At 37.3% G+C, this 22106-nt stretch overlaps 1 protein-coding gene across 1 annotated transcript in view; it reads right to left on the bottom strand.

Annotated features, from left to right (window-relative positions):
• The window catches only part of RIT2 (Ras like without CAAX 2), a 184260-nt gene that overhangs the window by 44187 nt on the left and 117967 nt on the right, over window positions 1-22106 (bottom strand). The gene's annotated exons all lie outside the window — the stretch shown is intronic.

Below are 22106 nucleotides of genomic sequence, written 5' to 3'. Positions count from 1 at the left end.
AGGCTAACGAGTTCTGGTCTGGAAAACATGTAGCTATGGGCAAAGTTTCAAGTTAATGTACTCTTCGGAGAGGAGTTCTCTTGTTCTTTACCAGCTAAAATTGTCTGTCTGTGTCTGGTTCTATAGCTACGCTCTAGGGGATCAGGAAAGTGGCTTCTCATGCATAGGTGTTTCACAGTAAAGCTATCTGAAGATACATTCATAGGGCAAATCAAATGGTACAGTTCAATCTTAGGGCTAGAATAACTGAGCTATATGAATCTCTAACGAATCATGGTTTGTTTTCCTTTGTTTTGTACATAGTAGCAGCAGTAAATGTCTGAAGTGATTTTCACAGCTTTTATAAGAGAATATGACATTTTGGCCTTCCTCAAGAAACACATTCGCACACGATTTGTCATGTCCAAAAGATTCTCAAAAGGCATGACATGGCCTTAAAGGACAAATTAGAAAGAACTCAGTTTGACTGACAAGAGGGAAGCAGCTTTTGTCTGCCTGACCCATGTCAAGTATGGACAATGAGCCAATGTAAAGGTCACTGTGAACAACAGCCATGGGGAATTTCAGACTTCCAAAGATGAAGCAGTACGGCCAGTAGCTGTGAAGTCTGTAAAGCCTGAAGTGAATGAAACACTTTCTGAAACCCATTTTACACTTAGCAGAGACTCAAGTGTCTAACATATTTCAACACCCTTTCTGCAAACTTTTTGACTTTGTGTCACTAATGACATTTTAAGTCAAATTATTTGCTTCATTTTCCTCTATGTGGCAGGCAGATACCTTTTACAATGGATAATTTTAGAAGTGTGCCTCCTAATTTACAGAGATGGATTGAATGTTCCCACAAACATGTCCTAACTGTTTAGTCACTCATTAAGCCACCAATATTATTGCTATGAACAGCCTGGAGAAGGAGACAATTAGAATTCCATTTGCTTCAGAAGTTGTGTGAACATATTCATAGCATAGAGTTATATAAAAGGCAATCCAGAGAAGAAAAAAAGTATACATTTTACCTAAGAAAGAGCAGTCTGGGGGGATTCAAGCAGTTTTGTGTGATGTTTCAGATATGCATGTGCCATGAAATGCAAATGTCCTTTGTACGTGTGGGTATGAAAATTGACTTAAACACAGAATTCTATAAAAAAGCAAAACACTACCTGACTAGCTTTGCTTTTAAAATTGTCTGCTTGAATGTAACCCATGTTTGTTACAATTTGATGACTGAATAAACTCCATTACTGCTTATCATAACTTCTGTGGCTGTGTCATCTCAAAGACAAGCTCAGTAAGGATCAGAACCCTGATGTGCTAGGTTCTATGAAAGTGAATTGGAAGATATGACCTCTTCCTGGAACAACTCAAGATTCAATTTCAGACATAGCAGACAGGTGTAACAAACAATAGCCCCATCTCACAGTTTCATCTTTAATTATTTGCTTGCAGAGTACAATAATTCATTGCGGACCCACACTTCAGTAGTAAATTAATACTCCCACTCCCGGTGCTGGCTCAGCTATTGTGACTATAAGACCAGAATTAAAGTTCTGACCCATGTTTTCAAACATACTTCCACCCTACTCCAACTCCAGTAGCTTCTACAAGGTAAATTCATTATGTATTCTAAGACGAGACACAATCTGAGTTACAGTCTACCAGTGTCCCAAAGGGACACAAATAAAAACAATCTTTCTGAGTATGTTGCATTTTTTACAATAATTATTTCCACTTTAGATTTTACCCAGAAAAATGTATATCATATTCTTGAAGAAACAGTAACAGCAGAAATAAATAATTCCTTAGACACTTGATAAAGTTGAAGGTTCTTCACAGTTTGTAAACAACTTTAATATTGCATGGCATGTAAAAAGGCACAAAAAAGGAAATTGATTACAAAACTGAAAATGAGAAAAACAAAATCCCAATAAACTAAATTAACAAAAATCAAGAAGGGCAAGTTTGTACTGGTGACCTTAGCTGACCTCCATTAGAGGGTAATTACTACCCAATCAATAGTCCTTATGCATAACTACGGACACAAATGGTCAATGGAAAGTGATAAAAGAATGGTGATCAATAAACATTACAGTCTGGCATACAATTGTCCAAGAAGTGGGAGGAAATGTATTACTTTTTTACTTTGGAAAGACAATATGCAAACCAGGATTCATCAAAATTTGGGATTTGAGCAGTTTCTACGATATAACACATCACCATTCATTTTTAAATCCTTCCTTTGCAACTGAGTTAAATGATCTGGTTACAACATGGCTGCTTAATGATCACCTTCAGTGCAATTCCATTTTGTTGGTATATGGATTGCCAACATCCCTGAAGAACCCCTATAAACCTTGCATGGTGCTTGTGAAAATAAACATTCTCCACTTAGCTGTTTGAGACCAGAATCAAATCAAAATATTGTTTCTTTGCCAGGACAACAGAAAAGAGAGAAGCAAGGCTCTAAGCCTCAGAGCTTTTGTTGAGACGGTGAACCTCCTGTTGATGGCGCGTATACAATTGCAGGGGCCTAAACCAAAGTGCAATGAAATATCTGATGAAGGGGAGGAGGAAACTCTTTCACTAAATCCAAGCAATCTTGAATCTGGCCCTCAATGAGACCCAACTGCAAAAAATAATTTGGTATTATTCCCTGATCACTGCTAGAAAATCAGTCATGAGCAGTCCTTCAGAATCGTACTTTATATTTCAGAAAATGTTCCTGATTTGTAATTTTTGCTATCTAATTTACATTCACTGAGAGACAGCAGTCAGTCAGCAATATAATATAAAACACATTTACTGCAGCTTCACACATATACACTCCTCCTCCTGCAGTCAAAGAACATTGATGAAAATTATCCCTGGGACATGGTTTCCACAGACAGCACATGAATTTTTGTACTGGCAATGTTTAGCTATTCCTTGTGATCCTGGTCAGGATCCACTCCTATGTGAGTGGTTGGTCAGAATCAAAAATAGAATCAAAAAAGATTCACGTAAAAGGACTACAATTTTGGTAATTTAAAATTGGATTAGGAAGTCCTTCCCCCCAAAGAGAAAGACAACAGACTCACTATTGTAGAAATATGGCAATCCGTCTGTTAGATCTTCCCAAAACCCCTTCATGAACACAGTCTTGAAAGGTGCCTAGGTGATTTTGAAGTAGATACGCTAATTTAAATCAAGAGAATGAGCAACTTCTTGATTCCCTCAAAACCTCATTTTTAGAACAATTTTACCTATTTTACCATTAACCATGAATAGTAGTATAAATCAAATCAGAATTCTATTGCTAATACTGCTTTTAGATCTCAACCTTCTGGATGCCCAGAGCATATAACCCTGATTTTTAGTGATACCAATAACATATTCCTTGTTCAAGTTGGGAAGTGCTGACCCACCAGTGTGGTTCCAAGAACTTGATCAAGATTAGTCGCCCGAATAAGTGCTATGGGATAAGCGTTACAATGTTACAACATCAAACAAAGCAAAATAAAGTTACCTTCTTCCTCCCATCTTTTGCTACACATTTTTCACTAAGCAGTAAGATTGTTTAAGATCATTTGGCCAGAATGGATGAATTTGAATTTCAGAATATGACACCACCTTTGATTGCCGTCCCCCACCCTTTTACTTTGCCATGATTAATTTGCTATTATGAATAGTCAGTTTACATCTGGACATGAAGCTCCGAGTGACACCAGTCTCTGAATCATTTTACCCTGGGGTAGCGATATCGTCTGTTCCACCATTACCCACATTATCTAAATTGCTTGAACATGTTTATGCACAGCTAATGGATTGTATTGTAAGGAATAATGTTTTGGCTAGACATAAATCTGGTTTTAGACCTCATTCCATGATAAATATATTAATAGCCTTTACGCATAATTTGTTTGTACCTCCACACAGTGCACAACTGGCAGGTAGTATTGTTGGTGACTGATAGTATCTTTATAACATTAGATTTAGATGACTGTGGCCTTTGATTAAAACACATTAAACTTTCTGCCTGTGTTATTCCCTTGTCTGGGATTGATTAAAGAGATTATGATGTGCTTTCTTGGGTAGGGCTGCATGACTAATTACTCGTGGTGCTCCTTGGAACAACAATATTCATGAAACTGATTGGCCACACTTTATGGACCTCAGTTCTGCAACTTTTACTCAGTGAAACAGAACTTAGTCTTGCAAAGCCAATGGGATTTCTTCCATGAGCAGCTTCAGACAGCTTATCCATTCCATTTACCCTCTCCACTTAAAAACTGGCAAAGGTTTGTCTGAGAGCAACGTACACATTCAACGTTCTTTAAGTAACTCGTCACAGGATCTGCAACTCTTTAAGGAAATATTCCTCTTTGTTTTCTACTCATCCCAAAGGTCAACAGTCCTGCAAGATTTCTCCAGTGCATTAGCTCAGTTCTGCTGATGGAGCATTCTTCAGATAAAGCCCTTCTTGATCAAGAGTAACAGATTTGCATGAACCATGGCAGCTGGCCTCAGAGCCAGACAACAGACCATGGGGTCTGTGCTTTCCTGATATAGCTGTGTGTATCCCTCACTGTGCAAGTTCATGCTTCCAGCACTGAAGTCCCCTGTTCATTCCCTGGTATTAGATTAGGGCATAGCCTCCACCATATCTATTAATTAAAATTACATTGTAAGTGCACATATGTATGTATGTATATATATTCTATATATATTCCACTATATATTTACTTCAGCCTGTACTTCGCGTGTGTGTGTGTTATGTTCCAGTAGCAGCTGAGACCCCTTGCAGGTCCTCAGAAAGACAAGGAGGTTATTCATGTCTTTCACGTGCAGCTGCAAAGCTGGGTTAAGATGAAGTTACCTGCCATCCTCCAAACACTGGTAGTTTCTACATGAACAGTAAAGTTCCAGATGCGGGTTTATTAAGCAGCCAATATGGTTTTGATCTCCTCTGTTAGCACTGGCTGGTGTAGTGTGTTTCTGTTACACTTCTGTGACTCTGCAACTTCATGGCGACTTCATTTATATTGGGACTGCAATTCTCCCTTCTGTCCTGTAACTTAGCTATTAGCAACATGCAGTAGATATTTATGACTTATTTGTATATTAAGTTGAGAGACTTAATGTAATGACCATTATTATCATTACCAGTCATATCATAGAGAAGGGATTATCTGTAATACGGCAATATCTAATGTGTGACATAAGGAATTGTGTGCTCCTTGAACACCTATAAAGTAAAATCAATCCTTCCTTCCACACTCCCCACAGATTAAATATAATAAGCCTAGCTGCAGATGAATGATAGGGGAAGCTTTCTGCTTTAGCAGCTTTCTGCTATCCCTCCTTCCTAGTTATTGTAATTGGATAATGTTCTGAAAAGTACCCTGGTAATAGCACAAAAGTAGGTGGTGATGGTTCTCTTGACACGTGACCTTATCAGAAAAATCATCAAATGACAATGTTTCTCCCCAGGAATAATATACACCCCCCCCCCCTGTACTTGTTAACTTTTTCAACATGGAAGACAAAATGCACCACAGCAAAAAAACATCCTGGAGGTCAGAACTCAGGCAAGGTAAAAGCAATTTTTTTTACAGGCCAGAAGTTTTAACTATGGTAAGCACTTCTGCAACCACAGCTGCAGTGTTAGTTTTTCTTTCCTTTAATTCTGCAACATTGCTGCACAAGGATAACATTGCATGACCACGTTGTACACTTCAATGGGATCCAACTTCCTTCCTTGCTCTGTTGAAAAGGGTCATCTTTGACTTTGCATGCAAAGAAATAATGCACTGAATTCCCCTGTACCACTTTCCATGCCCAGGAACAGTCAGTCAATCAAGCCACACAATATTGAAAGAGGTTAAATGTCCTCTGCACACTGTCATAATTCACCAAATATATCAGGCAATAAAATCCCGTGATAACTCACTTTTCATGACAAACCTTGTAATGAGAAGTGAAAATGGGACAAATTCATCTATTCACTTGACATAGATTGTAACTAGGAGGAGAAAAACTAGCCCAGAATTAACCCATTCTTGTAATGATCGCATAACTGAAAGCAGATTTTTCTCCTTGGCTGTAGACTTGAGTGGTGGTTCTTGATTTTATTTATCTTCTTTTCTCTCAAGTACCTCTCTAGCAGCATGACTAGAGTATAGCAACTACAAATGAATGAAAAGAAACATTTGAAAATGTCTAGCTATCTCATGCCAATTTCCATGGAACAGAAGAGCAATCCAGACTTCCATTGAATTTAGATGCGTAATTGAACCACTGCCTAACAGCTATTCCCCCTTTAAAGAAACTTGACTTCTCCTTTTAGAATTTTTAACTCACTAAATTCATATATGCTCATCTGCCACAAACAACTTTTCCCCATTTTATGAAAACACTATAGGTACAGAACACGATACATTTAATGATGAACTGCAAGGTAATTAGAAAATGAAGGGAATTTAGTCCCATCTTCAAAAAGATGGTGCCACGATCCAGGTGCCTACAGCCAGATCCTAAGATTAATGCAATTTTACTTCTTGGGTAGCAGATGGGACTAAAAAAGCTGGAAATCAACAGATATGAGTAATGCAAATTCTCTACACATTTGCAAGAAACCATGCAATATACTGTTGAAACAAGGCCGACTCTGAAACCTCTTCTGTATCCAGTACTTAAAGACTCTCACGAGGGGTCTCAAATTACTAGAGGGGCTTTTGCACCTTGATCTTTATAAATGAAAAGCCTAGATACCTTAGGCATCGCAGGAGAATAAAGTGAAGTGGTACATGGGATATCACAAAAATATGGGGTTGGAGAGGTGGCTCAACTACATAAAATTGTATGAAAGCAGAAAGCTTAAAAATATTAAGACTGTGGCATTGCTGACACATTCTGGAAAACTACATCGTGTAGTATCAAAGTGACCTCTGCCCATCTTGTCATGCCAAATCAGCTTGTCTTTTGTTACTGTGTCTGTTGACAGCACATTATGTGATGAAGAATGACATAATACGGAGGACAATATGAAATGAAAAGGTAACCTTTTGTGACACGTATGGCATTAAAACACCAATAATACAAGTAACCGATAACATTTCGATCTCCTCAGAGGATTAGAATGAATGCCTCCCATTGTTATACGGGAACATGTGTTTACAGATTTGAGTTAAAATGAGTTTTCAAGTAAATGGACCAGTATCCTGTTATTTTGAATGAAAGTGAGATCCTTTTACATTGAGGATCATTTTCTCTCACAATATGTGTCATTCTGTTCTCTTGTATGGTGTCAGTAGTGAGATCTATTCCCTGGCTAGTCCCTTTTCAGGAGAGAATGGAAGTGATTTGGTATCTACTGTGATATGTATAAGAAACTTCTGAATGAAAACCACAGTAAAAAGACTTCCACTCTCCACAGAGCTGGAGTTCTCAGAGGAGCAGAGCACCCCCCTCCACCTTCCACCATCGAGTTTAACAGGAGTGTACTTAGCTGGGAAGGAGTAGGGATGGAAAGAAAAAAAAAAAGAAGAGAAGATGGTACAGGGAGCAGTACAGAAGAAACGCTAGGAAAAGACTGATGGCAAAAGAAAAATAAAGGGAAAGAAAACAGATGGAGATTTACTGATAAGAATGATAAAGAATAACAAGGAACAGTTGATGGAGGCTGGAAACCATGGGAAAATGTGCTTGCAAGCAGACAGTTCAAACAAAGACACTGATACGAAAAAGAAAGCTGGAAAAAGAAGAGGATTTGGAAAGACTGGAATGTTCAGAAGAGAAAAAGGACAAGCAGCCCCGAGGGAGGCCCTCTGTTAGTATTTTAACTGCTACTTACACTTCATCATATCTCTGTAACAGCACGTAATACATTGGTTTTAATTCCTGTGTTTCTTGGCTATGAAACAGAGGACTGGGACAGAGTATGCTGTCATGAAATACTATATTTATTACTAGATTTTTTCCCGGGTTTTCCTGACACAGTCCACCAGAAACTGTTTTTTTAAAAAAAATTTTTCTTCTTTATATAGGACCTCTTCGAGATATGGCTAACTACCTTTTATTTCTAACCTTACATTACATACATTATTATTTAGTGTACCACCTATATTATATTTTTGTCATATATCTGTTTCTGAGAAGCTCAGAGCCTACATTTTTTCATACTTCTTAACCGGCCCTAAAAAGACATTTCTGAAGAGCCTGATGCTTTGCTAAGGCTGATACAGCTTCTAGGATCCAAACTATCTTTGCATTAGTTGTTTGCACAATTAAGATTATTTAATGCCAGTGCTGTCAGTGCTTTGAAGCCATTGGTGAAAGATATTTATAAAAATATAAGTGGTAGGAAGAAGGTGAATGGAGAACAATTTTTCACTTTCAAAAAGCAAACGCAAAACAATAAAATAAACCACGGTATTTACTATGTGGCAGAAATGAACATCAAACATTAAAAAGTTTACATTACCCTAAAAAGAGATCGATGAAATTCCTAGGAGAAAAATTCACTGAGGACTAGTAAATACAAAAATTTCACCTCTGGCTCAAGAATTTTTTAGTCCAGAAGATTCTTGAGGCTTAGAGTGAGTCCTGGAAAAAAAGTTATTACCTGTTCTCCTGACCTCCCTGGGCTCTGCTGGTAGGCACCGTCAGAGACCGAAGGCTGGAGGAGCATGGTCTGCCTCGCAAGGCCACATCGTCTCATCTCTGTCACGGGGAGGAGTGGCTGGCACTGCTTAAAATGAAGCCGAGTAGCTTGCAATGCAGAAACGCGCATCTTAGATCCTAGGAGTTAGCTCCAGAATTGGAAATGGTATGGCTGTATCAACACGGTTCTGAGCAAAGTCTAATTAACAAGACTAATTAGTGCTTTGAACAGCGTCTTACAGAAGAGGCTAAACTATGTCTGGCCTACAAATTATCTCTATTTCTCATCTGCACAATTCTGTTTATTTTATATTAGGTCTGGGATGTCTCTGTTATGCCATGTAGAGATACGTATAGTATGCTTGTTATGACATTTGGTTTTCTTATTTTTCTACCACTGCTTAAAATAAATGAAGAAGGAGTTAATTTAAAATTGCATATCTATATATTTACATTATACGTACACATAACATTATCTCATATATATTCCTCTTCAGGCAACTTTCCAAGCTGCATTAACTAAAACTGTCATCTTTATATATAAAACATTTTTCAGGTGCTCTTTTGTATTTACAGCATCAGTCAAACTGTTTATCAAACCAAGAATGGATCCCTTTATTGTCAACAAAATTGGTATTCATTTCTTTTTAACAGACTGGCTGAGGAACCAAAGTAATCAGTTTTAGGAAGTGGATTTTTTGTAAATGGTTTTCTACTAAGGTTCAGTTTCAGGTGATAGATTTATTCAAGTGATAGGGTTTGGTTTTTTTCCTTTATTGAAAGATTTCTTTTTACTTATTAATTAGTATTTATTTAATAATTAATATGACCTAGACAGGCATGAGCTAAAAATCATCCCTCCTCCAGTTAAGGAACTAGTTATGATTTGGAAATATATTCACCTTTACTTTCTGGATTCTTTACTTCTTCATAAAGCAAACAAAGACTTGCTGTTAAACTGTAATAAACTCAGCAATGTCTTTTGACAAGCTATAACCGTAGTTCTATAATTTTATTTTTTGGTTTGTGAATCAATCTTCTCTAGATCAACAAGAAGTGAAGGTGACAAAAGTATAAATGTCAGTCACTGAAAATGTACTATTGAGAAGTAGAGCACACTTTTGCTGTGACTTTTCCTTAGAGCAAGGATCCTTTATTTTTGCATTTCAAAGCAAGATGATGTAGGCTATTAACTTCTCACTTTGAAGAAGAAAGAAATAGTTCCAAACGGGAGAAGAGGAGAAAAGAACGTATTTATTCTGTGTGAGTTCTACTCCTCTACTGTCATCATTTTTTAAAAGTTGTCCTGAGCTCTGTGGTAGATCTCCACTCCTCCTTTCCCTTAGAAGTCAGACTTTTCTTGCACCTGTGGTTTTCAAACTAAAGAATTGGTAGTTTTTTCTTAGCATGCACAAATCCACTCCGATGAGTGAGAATTATGTTTTTACAAAATACACTAAGTCAAAAGCATCCAGAAGGAAATAAACCCGCGCTGAATGAAAGAACTGGAGAACAGCCAATCTATCCAACTTTTAATAATGAAATGGCACTGCAATAGCATCCGCTGGCCCCAACCCAAGCACAGAGTTTTTATTACCCTAGGTCCTTAATGCACATGTAATATTCTAAGCTGTGTATGTTACTTCAATCCTTATTAAGTTGTTTAACATGCAGCGAAATAAACAATTATTATACATACTTCTGAAGTAGTGAGAGAAGGACGGGGAAAAAATAAATTACCTATGGCTGCTGAGCAGGTGAGGTGATAGAAATTAGAGTATAATGTCACTAAACATTGAATCAGAATATCACAAGTTCTCTGAACAGGTTTTTTGCATTAAAATTTTTCTCTGCTGCTTTTCTTCTCCCAAGTCCCTCTGCAGTCTCTTCCTCTAAATACAGCAGAAGTAGTTCCCTCTGTTTTTCTCTCCCTTCTTTCCTCCATATTACAATAACGAAGCAACACTCTTGCTGGCTTCAAGCTGCAAAAGACAGAACTGACTGGGTAGGGATACACAAGCCCTGTGAGCACAGGGATTTTTGAAAGCACAGTTTAGTTCCAAGGCTCCAGTTTTGCATCATTAAGAACTGGTGCTTAGGTGGCATTATCCAACCAATGTCCCTCTCCAAATTGTAATTAGTGTTACAACTGAAAGAAGCAAACTCAAGTCATCGTAAAACTCAGTCAGCCAAGCTCTCATTTTTGTAAAGCTAGAAAATAGATGGTTGTTTTTCTCCTATATGAAGGCTTCAGATGAAACTTTGGGAAGAGACTTCAGGCACTTTCAGCAGCTCATTTTATTCTTTTTAATAGAGCCATTTGTTTTTGTACTTTTTAAAAATTAGGTGACAATAAAAGCTGTCAGGAAGACAAGCCTGGAATCTGATTTTCCTCTTTCCGTAACTGTCCCCCATCAGCAGTCATTCTGCTGAAGTCAGCGGAAGTGCTCCCAAGACTTTCTGAGGGAAGAATCAAGCCCTTCGTTTTTGTGCCAGTATAGCACATCCAGTGAAATTTCTTCCTGCTGCCTTTAGCTCACTGTGTTTTGGTGCTATAAGGGAGCGAATGGCTGCTACAACTCTGCTGTTCACCCCTCTCTTTGTTGACAAGTCTCTGGCCTTTTAGATTCTCTGAGGACAAGTGTACTTGCAAGGATGATTTCTATATGACAAAGGACTCTGCCTTAAAACTTTAATGGAACTATCATCCCATTTCATATTGGTTAATGAAACATTGTCAAATTCTCTCCTGTGGGATTATAGATTTCAATGATCTAATCCCAATGATCTCTCAGTGTCTTAATTTTTTTTTTTTAATTCTTTTTTTGATTAACTACTATACAATTTCATTTTTTTAAACCTTCTTTTTCTTTTGCTATAGTTCCACACAGACACAGGTATTATACCTATTACATTATATACAGCTATCAGCATACCAAAATGTGTGAGATCTCATCCGATGTCCGCTGTACGCAAAGGAAGCGTTCCCAATTACTGCAGCAGTTGATGAGCAAAAGAGGGTTGATTAGAAAAACCTACATATATTAAAACCCTTTGAAAGGACATTATAGATTTCAACCTAAACCTGGGATGGTGGCAAAAGCAGCTAATGAAAACAGGTTTCATAGATCAGCCAGACACAGAAACAGCAAACACAAGCATGGTGTAATTCACTGATTGTTGTAACATATTTGAGCTTGACTGTGAAGCTCTTTACTACTAGACACAGCGTATGATGAAAGTCAGTAGAATTCCTTTCATTTACTTTGATGAGCTTACTGTCAAGTTCATAATGTTTACAGTGCTTGAAATTACATGATTCAGTCATAACTACAGCTGGTCAGAATCTATGACTTTGTTTCCAAACAAATTTCAAAAGCAATGGTTTTTGGTAAAAGCTGTTCATGGAAAATCCAATTTGTCAAAGTATTATTAATGGAATTGTTTTACTTTTTGATGTACAATTTTGTAAGTATCAGTACTGTGAAAGGAAATGAACAGTTTAAAAAAAGTTAGTTGAAAACTCAGTTAATGTAAAAAAAATCCAGCTCAAGTAGAAATATTCCAACCATTCTTGCTCACTAATAGGCAGCAAACTATCAAATAAACATATTGGCAGGACATGGTCCCAGGTGAACTATTAACAGTCAAGGGAACATTTGTTACAGGGTTAGATAGCTTTTAAAATGATCTCTGAGCTTTTCACTAATTCCCTGGCCTACACCACACGAACAGACAATGCTTCTTCCCAACCCAACTGTGTTTTTCTGGCAGTCATTCTCTACAGATGTCCTTTGTCTTAAAACATCTGCAGTTGCAAAGGGATCCAGCCATGTGCCTGTGTAGGTGCCCGGCTAGCAGGAGCAGTTAATGGGATTTTCAATTTGCTTTTCAATATTCACTTTTTCCACCTTAGAAATCTAAATAATTGAAAAAGTTTTGTGAATTACAAATCCCATTGAAACCCCTGTACACAATAATAATTTAATTATTCAAGTCTTTCTACTGTTATCGTTGATGCAGTAATTGGAATTTCTTTTGCAATGTGTACGCTAATCATATTCCTAAGAGAAGGAAAATCTCTTTATTTCACATTTTTTCTGTTCTTTTCCATTATTCTTTTTTCAAATGGAAGAATAGTTGGAATCTTCCTGAAGTTTTCAGGACAGCTAATCCATATAATTATCCAGAACACTAAATCTCCAGCCTATTTGTCCAAAGAACAGTTATTCAGAAATGTGGCAGCAGAAATACTGTTACTCCCTGCTTTCTGAGGATCAGGGAATGCAGTGTCACAGGGTGGGGTTTTTTGCACTAATATGCCTTCTTCAGTTGCCAAAGGTTGTCCACATATGGTAAAGAGCGAGAATGAGCAAGATGGTATTCTTTGGGTCAGAGGACAGAAGACTGTCAGTAAATCATAGAATCATAGAATCATAGAATCGTTTAGGTTGGAAAAGACCTTTAAGATCATCCAGCCCAACCATTAACCTAACGTTACCAAGTCCACCACTAAACCAATTCAGGGTAGAGTAGCAATTTCATGTTTCCTGGCTTGCTGGCTGGATTATTTATAATGAAAGTAAAAACTAGGAATCATTAAGGTTGGAAAGGATCTCTAAGATCATCATTCCAATCATCAACCCAACACCACCATGACTAGTGAACCATGTCCCAAAGTGCCACATCTACCCATTTTTTGAACACTTGTTGGTACTCCTTAGGAGGGTGTGTTTTTACATCTTTCCAAAGATGCATTTCCCCTTACACTTGACTCCACAGGAGGTCTGGATCATGTAGACAACTCCAGACTAAAAGGTACTCAAAAAACACATTTGCAATGTGCAGTAGGTTATTCTGTAAAACATTGGCTGCATACCACACTACTGAGCTCCCTGAACTGGCACCTTAATTAGTTATTTGTATTTACGCAGAGTCATCTTCCATTAATATGGGAATCCTGTAACACAGTGATCAACGAAGGAAAAGTCGGTCATAAAATGAGCAAGACATGGGAAAGAGTATAGACCAGAGAGAGATGATAATGTGCTAATTTGATTCCTGTTACACAGTAGTACTAGCAACACTGACTGTTAGTGGAATGGCATGGAAACATTTCGCCCGTGCAATGGACACCAGAAATGTATTTACCATTTTAGCACAAACCCAAGAAACAGTGGAGTTGCGTCCCCATGGTCTCTGCCTGATTTAGTCATCTCATTCCCTGCTCACCAGGCAGCACGGCTTGCAGAACCCAGGTGACTGTCTTGGGCCAGTGTTGCACCAAGTCCCTGGTTGTGCCAGCTTAAATTCATGCACTGTGAGGGCTCTGTCTGGCATTTCAGTGTACAGTGCACATAGCCAGTGTGTTCAGGAAAAATTATTCTGCAATTAGAACAAACAATATTCACAGCGGCCATGCGAAGCAGATAATCTTATTAAAACTAGCTAACTGAACATAAGGTTTGGGGTTTTTTTAAAATTATTTCTTTTGCAAGAAATATTAACTTCATGAGCTGATCAAGGAGGGGGGGAAAGCTTTAAGATGAAGTCCTATCTCTAGGTTTGATTGGTAAGAAATGAAATTATACTTGACTTTTAAAAATAGAAAGAGTATCCAACTGAGGTCTGGATATATTTAAAACACTTAAAACATCATGAGATTCTATTAATTTGTGAAAATTAAAACCTTAATGAAAGAATAAGGAAATCACTTTGCTAGTACTATATGACATGGCCTTGCTCTCCCCAGTGGTCTTAGAGGAAGGCCATTCTTGGGCAAATTATAAGTACACAAACAAAACCTCCTAGAAATTTATAGCATTAAATGTAGCATGGAAGTGATAAGAATAATGAGATAACATGGCCTGGACACTGGCATGGACCCTTTCCCAGTTGAAGATTTAATCATGACTCTAGATAGCTTCTTTCTGTAGATTTTTTTGAATTCACAAATTTTGTATTTTTGACCACAGTTGATTCAGGTTTATCAAACTCTCCTAAACTCTCCTAAAACTTGGGAACTGTTGGTAAATTTCATAAGACTGAGGTGAACCTTAAATGCAGGTTTTCTGTTTCTCATATCTGGGTTTGCCCAACAATGCTTTATACAGAAAATTAATACCAACCTATTCAAGTATAAGAAATTAAATTAAAAAAAACCCAAACAACAACAACAACAAAACTGATAGCTATAAAATAATTGTCCATTGTGGAATGAAAGCAGCTACAGAAGTTTGCAAAATCAAGATCCTGAAACAATCTGAAGGAGGAAAAAAACCTCTTTTCATTTCTCCGGTGATTTGAGGAGAAAACTTAGCTGTGCTTGGGGTCAGTTCTGGAGATGAGTTATTATTTTCTTTTCAAGTTCAAGTATGAAGAACACAACATAGAAGAAAGAACATAAACTGAGGCTGTATACTGTGCTACAGCATTCACTGTCTTGAGAAAATCGGATGGTAACAAATTATGAATCAACATAACCCCACTCTCATCTCTGAATTATTGAGCATGAAACTAAAACCTTTGAGAGGCTTAAACAATCTATCACTTGCTAAGCTTTCATTAGAAAATTAGCTCATGATATGTAATGATCTCTCCTATACATTTTAATTCCTTTTAACTGTTTAAATAGAATTTGAGTAATAACTTCTTAATGTTCACCACAGAAGGTAACTAAATCTTTAATGAACTCCTGATGCAACCAGTTTAATACTTTAATTTAATTGAGGTTTATGAAAAAAAGAAGAAAAGGAAAACAGAAAAGACACCTTCCTTCTTTAATATGTAAAATAGTGACAATATTTTCTTTTAAAAAACAGGAAAAATATTTTGAAGCCAACTGTGTTTTCTCGATCCTCAAATAATGTAGCTATAGTCAATCCATTTTGAGAATTTCTCTTTCAAAATATTTTGTTTTCTTATATATACTAATTGAAGTCAGACTATTATTCTTCAAGCGTACAGAACTTGTTCTTTTGTCTCTTTTCCTTAAGCACAAACACCATGTTTATTATCCTTTGGTCTTCCAGCAAACACTAATTTTAAGATATTTACTAAAACTCCCTTTGAAGCAGCCCTTCAATTCATTCTTCCATTTCATTCCAGATTCTAGGGTGTACATTGTCAAATTCTTCTGATTTAAGGATATTTTAAGATTTAATTCTAACCCTGACTACAGCAACTTTCACTTCCACTCCATCACCTCCTGCACACATCTTGCCATTGCGCATTTTCAACACGTTCTCCTTTAAAACATAAACAAGGTATTAGTTTAACTTTGGGGCCACAATTCAAGAGTGTGTTGTCAGCCACAGACTCTCTGAATGCTTGATCCCACTTCATCCTTTCACATTCTCCTGTCATTTCCCTTGGATTAGTATTTTTTTACTGTTTACATTGTTTTTTTTAAGATCTAACAACTTTGGTCAGAACGGCTCATTTGATATACACTTTTGGTTGGATATAATCTTTAAAAAATGCATTTAATTTGCATCTAAATAATTTATTCATCTTCAATTTGGACACTGAGTAAAGAAATGTAATTGTTATTTGCACAACTACATCACAAAGAGTTCAGAGAAGAGCAAATTCTGTTCCTTGGATGGGAGGTCTTCACTGACTAATTAGAAGTCCATGGAAACCTCCAACAGTTCAATGGTCACTTTAAATATTAACAAATAAAACTAATGTTTTTTTTCTGCTTGACCCACAAGACTTCTTAGTTCTATTATACAACTTCCTTACTGTGGTTTTGAAAGTTTTCACTGTATTTATGAAGTGCTTGTGATTCCCAGATGTTAGACTCGATATAAGTATGCACTGTTGTTATTACTCTCATCCACATCTGTGGAACTTTTCCTAAGAACTAGTTATGTCTCCAGATGGTGATTGACTCTGCAAGAAAGTTCTGTAGGAAACAATTAATGAACAGCATTTTCATCACTGTCCTTCTTAAACCATAGGCGCACCTGGTAGGAAATGAGCCACAAAGGATTTCCACTTTACTGTGTTATTATATCTGGTGCAATGTAACAGATTGTTTCTGTATACTATTCAGAGTCTCCCTAATTTATCTCTGTCTATTACAGATGCTTTTGGTTAAACACCTTTTGTGCTGTGTTCTTACAATTGCTTTGTTTAAACACACCACGCAAACCATCCAAAAATACAAACACAAACCCCCATGAGGAATAATACAGCAGTTTCTACCTGTAGACTCTGACAGATGGGCTGCTCTGAAATTAATTTTTCACTGGGATTTTATATGGACATATCCTAGCTTTTAAGAATAGTTAAGATATTTTCAACTGTTATAAACCATAATAATCTTAAATTTGATCTAGTCATCTTGACTCCATTTTCTCTTTATCAGGGAAAAGAGATCAACAGTCTCATATATGGTTCATTCAGAGATCCTCTTTAGGATGCCACTCATCCTGCTGTAGAGATCTACATTTTAGATTTCCAAAGCTAGGAGAGATTAGTCCCAACCCTAATGACGTTAATGGATGTGAATTTAAGATCTGACCCTGTGAGGACAATATAGGGGATATGTCTACTTGGGGAGACCTCAACTTCCTTCTGTATGCTGCCAGATGCATGTAGTCAGGGAAGAATAAAGATTCAACTGGAATCTAAATACAGATGTTAACAGAGCAGGACATGGTGTCATGCAGATGAAACTACGCAATTCCCAGACAAGAGCTTTTGTCTGGCTATCTTGCAACTAGGCAAAGTCAGCTATGCTTCTTTGAAAACACCACAGTTAAATATGTTCTGCTAATTCGCTAGCATTCAAAAGGAGAGAGGGGAAATCCTTGCTAATAATAATTTAGTAAATGGTAGAAACCCCACTGCCTAATGTGTGCATACATAACTACATTACTCTAGCCGATTATAGCCTTACAGCTTATCACTTCTACAGAATGTCTATAAAACAGAGGTTGGGAGGAGAGAGGAGAAAACTATATAGCAGACCCAGACCCAGACCTCTCTTTTGAAAAACTGAAGGTCTTCTATGTCTGTAAAAAACCCAAATGGCTCCTTGTTACCAATTTCCTGATGGAAGCTCTATAATATTAATTTCACTAACCTCAATTGAATGTTATGTGACAAACTACTGGTTTTACTGGGGTGAAAAGCCCTTGATCTGCAATATAGACTGCAGAATTTTCTTTATACTTTTCTTCCTTTGTTTTCTTTCTTAAACAATAAGAAAAATGAAACTCTTTCCAAAGAGAATCCTATATTCCTCTGAGCCTATGTTAAACAGGATGAACCTACAAGTCTAATGGACTCTCTCTTCTAAGGTAATTGCAAAGCAATGGAATTGCATAGCCAGTGTTAGTAGTTATTAATCCAGATCTGTTTCTAAATTCCATTTGTACTGTCTTAAAAAAAACCCAGAATCTACATATTACTGAGCAAGAGACACATAGATCTCAATAACTGTCTTTAAAATGTAAGTATTGATGTGGTCTGTATTGTGTTAATCAGCAAGACAGAACTGTAAAGGGAACTCGGAATGAAAAAGAGGAAAAAATCCCTTCTGAACATTTTTTCATAGTTCCAGCGAAGTTACACTATCACTCTCACAGTTTATGATACAGAATGAAAACAAAATCATCACTATATACAACAGAAGTTACAGCTTCTTTGCAAAGATTTTGATTCAGGCATAGGTATTAATTGCCATTAAAAATGGAAACAATCAAAACCACTACAAATGTGCAAAGTATAACCGTAAAAAGAAGTCTGTTTTCCACAGCCCTGCTTAGTATTCCACCCCGTGCCCCAACACACACAATCTAGATGACTGCTTATTATAATTTTAATGTAATGACTTGGATCATTCACACTGTAGTGTATTAAATAAGTTTGAAAACAGAGGAGAAAAAGATGATCTGACTTTAGATGTCTAAGATCCTTTTCCCAGCTTCACTAACCTTTATGAAACCCAACTACAATCCTGCTCGTTACAAAGTGCTCTGAGAAGTTTCCTCACCCACACCACCTGCACATTAGAAATCTTCGTGAATTGAATGCAGATGCACGAAGATGGTAAAAAGATCTACTACTAATTTTAGACTCTTCAAAGGCTGGAGAACTCAAAGAACTCATCAGAATGTTGGGATTGGTATATTCCTCTTTGGAATCTGGTTTCACTTGTAGCTTACCCATAATTTGTTATAAGGTTTCCTGTTAGATGATTGCACAGAGGAAACAGGTTCATCCCTATGGCCTTGCCTGACGATCTCTGGATTGTGGCTGATGCTGGTTGCTGTCACCAGAGCCGATCCTGACCTTGGCTTTGTGGCTCCTATTCCTGCCTTCTTCTCCTTGGATTTGCCTCTTCACCACAGACTCATCTGAGGATCTGGGCTCTCAGCCGTCCCTGGTTCCCATCTCTGGATACGCTCTGCTCACCTCTCTCAGGTTCTGTGGGACTACCCCGTGCTGGCACAGCCGCTGCCTTGTTACGAAGCCTGGCTCCTGGCTCCCGGCTCCCCTGCCCTTAGAGAGCAGCCAGCCCATCCTGCTCCCAGCAGTTACACCAGTAACCAGCCCAGTGCTGGTTTTTACGCTGAAGTCACCGATGTACGTAACGATCTTTCATTTACTTCAATAACAAGAATTTGTTCATGGGTGAATACTTTCCTTGCTTGTAGAAAACTTATTACCTGGATCCTCATCGGCTTAGAAAATGAGGGAAATTGGCTGGTAATCTCCACTGTGAGGCCTCTCAAAATGAGACAGGAGCCTAGTAGGAGAGTAGCTCCCTAAGTCCCAGCAGCGGGGACATGCATGTCTGCTTCTGCTTCGGCTCCTGCTTAGAAGTCTCTTAATGAGGAAATAAACAAGGAGCAGAACCAGAAACTTGTGAGTGATGCAATCCATTAAGCAGCATGAATTGCAAATTTTGATGAGCCAGGATTCTTTGTAATAGTCTTGGAGCAAAATTGATGAACAATCTCTAAAATAAACTGCATTCTTATCTTTATGGAGATTTTGAATAATAAAGAGATTCATGCAAGGAAAAGCTTGTTCACTGATAAATTACAATGAAAAAGAGGGATAAATTTGCTGAGAATTCCACTGTTGATAAAAACTGTTTGAGAACGTTATTTGTTGTGAAAGTTATATATGAAATAAATTTACATACTCAGTCAAAGGAACCATTAAACTACAAAGACAGGCTCTGTTAGTTGCTCCTGGGGATGGGGCAAGGACCTCTGCAGAAGAGTCCCTTTAGGAACCATTTGCTTTGGGCAAAATTTCCACCTAGCCAAACTGCTTTGTTTACTAAACCTGTACGATTCGCAGAACACATAATGCTTTCAGATATTAGACCCCCTCTACAGCTTATATCCCCCAGGATATACTTGTGATCCACATATATTTTTAGTTTTATTTTATTTAATTTCCCCTGCATTGCCTACGTTTGTTCTATTCTCAAAATTACAAGCCAGAAGAACTAAAATCCAGTATACTTTGCAGACCTGGTTCTCTATATCTGTTCTCCGTATCTGGCTGCCAAGTGTGGGGCAGTTACAGCTCGGTGTCATCCAGATGTTCTCATATAAAGAGGATGAAGGAGGTTTCCTACTAATTCCTTTGAATCTTCCAACCCACTCTGTTGGCATATGCCAGTGACGAACCAAGTGGTTGACCTTTCTGCCTCCTCCTAAATGTCTGAAAGTGTCTAAAAGCCTCTAAGTCTAAACCAGTCATACATGGTTTAGAATCATCAGGAAGAAAAAGTCAGTGTCAGATAGGTATTTACCACAGCCCAGGAAAAGGTTCTTAAATAGGACGGGTGATTACCTGATTGCACAGAACATCTGTTTCTCCCCTTGAACATCAAGGCAATGGGTGACCAGATCAGCTTCAGACAACTAATTGTCGCTACCTTAGGTTACTCAGATGAGGTGTATCCTACCCAGGGAGGGGGTACTTCTGACAGTGCCTTTTACATCGGTGATGACATGCTAACGTAACAAAACCCAACTCTTCCCCCACCATTTTTTCAGTATGCCTGGAAATTTTCCTAAAGCTCCCAGCTGAGAATAAGCTTGCATTCAGACAGCTTGTGCATGAAGTAAGTTTGCACTTAAGACTGGTGTCAAATTTGTGCTCAGAATATAACTACATCTATCCACTGCTTCTCTCTGGTAATTACTAGTTTCATGGGGATCATTTTTTCAGTCATGTTTTTGCATTATGAGATACATGGAATACAAATTTGTTTAACATTACTTACACCATAAAACCTAGAATAAATGCAGGGACTTTGTGTCATTGCTTCTCACAATCTAGCAACAATTTTCATTTCCATTTAGAAGCAAAACCTAACTGCTTCTTTGAGGGGTATGGTTTTTTTACTGAAAAACAAATTACCATATTGTTTCATGCAAGCACAATGACAATGTAACAGCTAATATTCATCTACACTAACACTACTCCAGCCCAAATAATTTTGGTTTCAGCCAATCGTCTCTGTACTATTAGCCATAGGATAATTAGAATACAACCAATCTTAGTATTATAATTACTTGCAGCTTAATTCTCACATTGACCTGATATTGCACACCACTATGGCTCATTACACTTGTTTTATTAACGCAGTGTACCAAAAATTACGTTAACACTCTTGCTAGCTACAACATAATCTTCTGGTTCACCCACACACAAAATAGCCTCCATTAAAGGTGAAATAATAATAATAAAAATATCACAGTAAAACTTAAATGCTTAGTTAGACTCTGCTTTCCAAGAATCACAACAATTTACATAATTGTTCAGACATTTTTCACAGCATATTCCTAACCATTCTATTTTGTGTGGAAAATTATATGTATATGTGCTTCTGCAATGTTCAAAGATACTGTATTGTATGACAGCAGGAATTGAAATAAAATGAGTTCATAAAATCAATGATGCCAGTGTATTAGCAGTTTACCCTCAATATTTTGCTGCAATGGTTATCAAAAGTACATTAATTTTTCTTATTGAAAACTATTTATATATCCCTAATTATCATTAAAATGTTATTTTGTCTACAGCACAACAAATTAATCTTCTTTTCTATTAAAAAGAAATAATCTGATTTTTTTTTCCAGGCTTTGCCTGTTAATGATGCTTCTGTGAAGCAAACACAAGAGAAAGCTCAAATAAAAAGAATTAAAAGAAAAAAATGAAAGGAAGAACTAGAAACTTGTTAACAGAAATTACAGACAAGGTTTATCAGTCTCCACATTAATGGTCTATTGTTGCTGAAGGTTTTTTTAAGTGTATCTTCTTCAGTGAAACACCCACAGTTGTTTACTAATTCTTAATAAAATTGATTAGAATGCAGGCCACAAAAAAAATAAATCTGTGGATCAGTGATGGAAAAAGCCATGCTACCTACATGGCTGAGTAAAACAGGACTTGGGCAACAGCTGGGTAACAGACTCCAACACAATCAA

This window comes from Pelecanus crispus, chromosome Z (assembly GCF_030463565.1).
Source record: "Pelecanus crispus isolate bPelCri1 chromosome Z, bPelCri1.pri, whole genome shotgun sequence".
In the NCBI taxonomy this organism is placed as follows: Eukaryota; Metazoa; Chordata; class Aves; order Pelecaniformes; family Pelecanidae; genus Pelecanus; species Pelecanus crispus.
Note: the sequence above shows the minus strand (reverse complement) of the source record. Positions and strands in the feature narration are given on the sequence as shown.